The sequence below is a fragment of the Haplochromis burtoni genome, unplaced genomic scaffold (genome assembly GCF_018398535.1).
Source record: "Haplochromis burtoni strain Fernald_Lab_line unplaced genomic scaffold, NCSU_Asbu1 Contig_358, whole genome shotgun sequence".
Taxonomy (NCBI): domain Eukaryota; kingdom Metazoa; phylum Chordata; class Actinopteri; order Cichliformes; family Cichlidae; genus Haplochromis; species Haplochromis burtoni.
Genome location: NW_024582719.1, coordinates 227,939 through 234,517, shown reverse-complemented (window position 1 = coordinate 234,517; position 6,579 = coordinate 227,939). Strand labels below are relative to the sequence as shown.

The window sequence follows — 6,579 nt, the reverse complement described above, 5'->3', positions numbered from 1 at the left end:
CACTAATTGCCCAGTACGATTACAGCATACAGTATTATTGTCACTGCTACATTTCTGTGATGCTACCAGAAATTATTTCCACTGCTAATTAATTACCATTGAGCTCAAAGGTCCTATTAATAAACGGTTAACGAATGTGTATTTATGACGACGATTTGTGAGACTGGTAAACTTATGATACGTACGATGGTCTTTCGTTCTACACGGTGCATTTCAAGGTCCTGTACCCATCCGTCGGTAAACTGTACCTGGGCTTGTTGCAGTGACCTGAAGTTACTAAACTTCACGAGTGTATGCACTCACTCCAAGAAGTATAATTATAAATATGCATATAAGTATGCTAGGATGAGATAGCTGACTTTATCTAACTAGCAAATGTTGTCCAGGCTACGTTGGTAATGCAGTTTTTTTTTTAAATGTGTATGATATTTTTGTCATGCGATTTTAAAGCCAGTCCTACAAGCGCATCCAAGAATAACATGCAGCTTATCTCAGAACTGTCGGTGAAAATTATTCTTGGAGCTAGGTTTAATTGAGCTGCATTTTAAAGAGGTGCAATTTCACAATTTGTGTATATTTTCTACGTTCACTATTTTGTCATGTGTTGAGAAAAACACAGATTTTAAAATTACATGGTCTAATATTTACATTTAGCATAACTGCAACATGCTTTTTTTCGTTTTTTTTTAAAGACTCGAAAGGACTTGAAATTCAAAATGTCAGACTTGTGACTTTACTCGGACTTTTACACCAGTGACTTGAGACTCGACTCTGACTTGCCTGACATTACTTGAGACTTGACTTGAGACTTGAGGATAAAGACTTGAGACTTACTTGAGACTTGCAAAACAATGACTTGGTCCCACCTCTGGAATATGGTATGTCATGTTTAAGGGGAAACTAGCAAACTAACTTCCTGCTAACTTCTAACGCTGTTAAATTTAATAAATTCTGTTTTCATGGATGCCTGGATGTTAAACTTAATTGTTTCACCTGGTAGAGCAAGCCACGTTGATCTTTTTATTAAAGATGAAAGAGTTTTGACAGTTTTTAACTCAAAGTGATGCCACAGCATTTTGGACCTGAAGAAGTTTTGGACCCAGAGTACTCCACAAGGCTCCTGACTGCGATAGCTGCAATGCAAATAAATTTAATAATCGTAGCCTATATTTGTATATCATGTTTTTCACTTTTTCCCCACTAAATGCTTACTACCTTGTTGAGTTCTAAAATAAAATAAAAATATGTAAATAAAAATACAAGATCAGTTTGAACCAGAAAAACATTTATTTCAGAAGGATGAACACGATGATTTATGTTGCTGGGAACGGAAATGGTATGAGAGAGAGAGAAAGAGCGCATATGTGGCTGGGTGTAACAGTCCTGCTCAGGTGGAGCAGAGGCTGCAAATGGGCAGACTGTGGTCTTTGCAAGTAAACCTCCCACATTTGCAGCAAGTGTTCCCAATTCTTCTCCTTTTGTCGGTGCAAAACTCGCACTGCCCTTAGATCCACTGCAGCCGCACCCAGCGCAGTTGTGACGATACCTGCAGCGGCTGATGAGCGGGGAAGGCACACTCTCTTCATAATGTGTGTGTTCAGCATCATTTCTCCCACCTCTTCAATGTACAGCCTCCTCCTGTATGGTTTCTGCCAGGAAAAGTCAAGGAGGTTGTGGAAGAGGGCCAATAGCCACTGATTTGTGCGCCTCCTGCAGGAGTAGGTGCCAACAACCTAACAAAAAACAAAAAACCCGAAAACATAAAACCCATGTATATTTTACACAAGAATATATTAGCAAGTATGAATAAATGTGTGCGTAACTGACGCCTACCTTATCAAGGCTGTCGACACCTCCTTTACATTTGTTGTAAACCTGTATTATGATGGGCTTTCTTTTCCCTTCATCGCTTATGTCTGGACTGTGGTGTTTTGTGCTTATTCTTGCCCCATCGGGGGGATGTAAGACATAAGTGTGTGGGTCTTCGTAAAAGCGAAGGTGGAGGAGAAGACCACTCTCCCTCTTGCCTGGAGCAAATAAGGTGGAAGTCCAGGCTTGTTTTGGTGAATTGTGCCAACTAGCGCCAGTTTTGTCTTGAGTAGCTCATCCGCCAGTGCAAACGAGGTGAAAAAATTATCGCAGGTGATGACATGTCCCTGGAGCCCCTATGTTATTTCTAGGACCACCCTCATTCCCTGGTTGACTTCAGCACAATCGCCAGCTGCTTTGCCCGTGTACACCTGCAGTCTCCAGGTGTAGGGCGTTTTGACATCGCAGACTCCCCAAATCTTCACACCATATTTGTCTGTCTTTTTTGGCATGTACTGCCTGAAGCTGCCTTTAAATGGGATGAGTTGTTCGTCAACACAGACATGTCTGGGCTGAACAGCATCTCCAGGCAGTGCGTCCACATATGCCCAGAAGGCAGCCAACTTGTCATGACGTTGTCAGGGTCGGGATAGCTTTTCATCAAAACGCAGCGCCCTGCTGATGTGATGAAATCTCTTGCAGGACATTGTAGCCTGGAAAATGTGCCGTCCCGATTTTTCACTCCAGAGGCTGAGGGTTGATTCGCTTTTTTACCGGTAAACACCAGCCAAAACGAACAGCCCCACATAAGCCCGAAATTCCTCAGTGTCCATATCTCGCCATTCTTTGACAGCTCGTCTCCCATGCAGATTAGTCATCACCACGAACTGCTGCAAGATTTCGTCCGTCAGGGACAGCACAAAGCTAGAGATCGGGTCGGGAGAAAACCAGTGGCTGCTGGGATGTACCGGAGTGTCTCCGTGTTTGTTGGAAACCAAAATATTCTTCAGTTTTTTGAAGTCCATCCCGCTGCTGCTTAGTCCATCTCCCCTTTGCTCTCATTTTCAGACGAGACATCAGATGAGTCAGAATTGGACTCCAGTTGCTCTGTTTGTACCGCTGATGAATCCTCTGTGTCACCCCCAGAATCCTCGGAGGATGACGAGGAGCCATCCTTGCACTCAGAGTGAATGACCATTTCTATAACTTCTTCTGTACTGTAATATCTTGCCATCCTCAAAATAACTACTCCCACGCTACGGCTCATTCTTATAACCACGGCTGCAGAGCACCTGCATAAACAACCTGAGCTCGAAGACAAAATAAAGTCTAATTTGGTTTAGGTTCTTGCTTTTATATTTAATTTGTTTGTGTTGCAGTGTGGCCTTTGAAGAGAAAAGACTTTTGAAGTTAGATGCACACACTTTTTCTGAAGTTATACACACAAACCTTTTTATTTTTTAGGCACACACACCTTATTTTTTTAAAACACACATGCCATTATCCAACATTGATAGTGACACATATTTAGCATTTTAGTAGACAAGACACTGTTGCAGAAAACGTGGAATTTTGCTGCATGCTTTAAAGAACCTTCATGCCTTTAATTATGAATTAAATTATGTATACTTTAAAAATCTTACATTTGGATTATTTCTATCTCATTAAAAAACACTAAGAAGATCAGTATTCACCTAATAGTCGTCTGGTTCCAGGGAGGGTGACAGAGTGATGGAACAGCATGTTCCAGTGGAAATGAGTGATCTCAGTATATTGGTCTATATGACTACTGCAAAGTGCTAAATTTAAAAAAAAAAAAAAGGGGGGGGGGGGGGGGAGTCACATCTACATTTATCATCTGACTCTGCCTCATCCAGCCAAGTCTCTCTCCCTCGGGGACTGGTCCAAAACACCGGGATGCCATTTCAAACCTCCACCACTTTCTTTGCCAGTTTTACCTTCAAATACGAAATTGATGTGATCGGAGCAGTGCCAGACTTGGAACGTATAACACCACTGATTTAAATTATGCAATAACTGACTGGGTTCTTAAGCATACATTATGTTCCACATATGCAGTTGTATATGGCTCTCATTGGATGGTGGCACTCAAGTCTTTTGCTTCCATCTCATTAAATTGTCCTTTTCTATCTTTGTGCCTCTATTTTTCTCTTTTGCATTCCTTTGACAATGCATCCAGGGTGCTTTCAGGAGTGTGTCACATAAACCAGTTGCTAACAGGGTAAAATTGAGAGAGTGAACAACCTTAATGCAATACAAGTGAGAGAGGGGACAGCAAAGGAAGGACTACAAAGAGCAAGTAAAGAACCAGAAATAACAGTGGAACGTGTCCTTGTTCTCTTTGATAAACATCAATTTTATTGTCCAGTTAACTTTGGGGACAGGGAGCACTGTTCTAGGTCTCAGTGATCTTGAGACATAAAACAATGTCTCTTTCACATTAACACTGTGGCGACTCCAACAAAGTCCAGAAATGTAACAGTCACAGTGGAGTAGCTCAGTGGCCAGGAGCTCTGTCATTTCTTAAGTTCTGCTTTGAAAGATGACAGGAATAAACAAGAAATCAACGATACTACAAGTTCTCTGTTTTGATTTCTGCACAGCTTTGATTACCAGTTCCACGATTTCTTTTTTTTTTTCTGTTGTCATGGTTTATGTTTGGGGTTTAGCTCTGTAATGGACTGGCGATTTGTTTGTGGTGTAACCCTTCTGTTCCCATTCAACAGATATGATAGGCTCTATTCCCCATGTTAACCCAACTTGGATAAGCAGTTAAGAAATTGAATGAACAGATGGATCCAAAGTTATTTGTAGCTCTTAGCAATACATGTTTGGTAAGATTGAGTGGACATTTTAATACCAATCTTTTGCTATAAAAGCACAAATGTACTGTAACTCCTGACAATGTTTAAACCATTTATATACTCATCGAATAAATATAAGAAGACAAGGATTATTGTAAAACAACAACAAAAAAACAAAAACAAAACACACCAGATGTTCTCCCACTGCCACACAATTTGCACAAGTCACACACACTTGAATTAAAACAGACTCAGTCCTTTTTCCCCATGAATAGCTACTGGTCTAAATAGGTGGTCTTGCTGCTGTCTCCTTCCACTGCTCTGGGAGATGTGAGCAGACTCTCCAGCCAGACTCATTCTTCTCCTTTTACAGACTGATAGACAGGTTTTCAGCCCCTGCAGCTGGAGTCATACCGCATCTCACATATTCTGTTCACAGAAAGTAATGTATGTAATGTGCCTACATGTAGAGTTTGGAGTTCTCTGAGGGTAGAGGTTCAGATTTACCTTTTCTTCTGTAAGAATAGCAGGATGTTATACATTTTCAAACACTGGGAGCTTGTCAGACACTATATTTAACTGGCTTTGGCACAATTATTTTTGATTTGTCTGATGCAAGGTGAGAATAACAAGCTTTGCATTGAATATATAATGTAGCTATAGTACATATAATATATCTAACATACAACTCAATAAATAGAATATCAGAATAGCAAATTCTGATATATAAAGGTGTCTGGGAAGCAAACAAGCATTCTGTAAAACTGGTAAATTGATAAGGGCACACCCTCCTAAATTTTACTCTAAATACACCACATAAATAAATAAAGATGGTGTCAGTGTATATAATCTGGAGTTCAACTTGAGTGTAGCTCTCTATAACTCATTGGAGCGGATCATTATGACAAGCAGCTCGGAGCTCCCAGCCAGCTCTGAACCATCTCCAGCTTTGAGTCAAGGTGATTTATAAGAAGAGATTTCATATTCTCCTTAATCTCCTTTGCTCTATGAATATTTTTGAAGTGTCTTGCATAGCATTTTGATCCATGGAATATGGTATATTAAAGAGATGGATTTGGTTGGCTTACATTTCAAAACAGAGTGTAGAAAAAAAGAGAGAGCAGATGGGGAGAGGATTGGGAGGAGTTAATCATCCCCAATCTGATCAGTATGAATATTTATGTAGAACTGAATTGCTGGTCAAGTGAAGGGGCTCTATATGCAGTTTAATCATAACTATATTATTACAGACAGGTCCCATATGGAAATACATGGACTAGTCAATCCATTACATGGACTAAATAGGCAAGTAGCTCTATGGACTTTATGTACATCTTTGAGGATTAGCAAACATAAAAGCAGGAGGAGTTTTCTAGACAAAGTGGAAGACTGAACTTGCTCAGGTGATCAAACATTGTTTCCAAAACTGACAGAACATTCAAGTGGAATACTGAACATCATAATCATTATGATTGTTATCCAAAACTGAAGTGTGCTATGCAATCTGGTTAACAGATACCCTTTGCCTTCAAAGTAAAAACTCATCTATTTGAAACCATGAGGTGCAACTTTAACTTTAAGGGCCAGTTAGCATTGCACACTGCAAGTTTTACTGCCATATACATTTTTCCCTTGGATCTACAGGTTGCAAGGAGGCCTAAAAAGTGAAGTATCTATCGAACAGAATAAATAAATACTAAAATAATAAGGTCACCCCGCAACATGTTGAGGAATTCTGACCCACTCCTCTATAAAGTGTTGCTTGAGTTTATCGCTGCTTTGGGGCATTATGCAAAGCTCTCTTAAGGTCTGACTACAACATTTCAGTCAGGTTGAGGTCTGTCCTTTGAGTGGGCCATTGCAACACATTAGTTTCTTTTTCAGTCATTCTGTTGTTGTTGTTGATATGCTTTGGGATCATTGTCCTGCTGCATGATGCGCATGA

The 6,579-nt window shown here is 40.2% G+C and overlaps 1 pseudogene; it reads right to left on the bottom strand.

The window, feature by feature from the left end:
- Positions 1–968: 968 nt before the first annotated feature.
- On the bottom strand, positions 969–3,466 carry LOC121815900 (annotated as a pseudogene).
- Between the last annotated feature and the right edge of the window lie 3,113 nt (positions 3,467–6,579).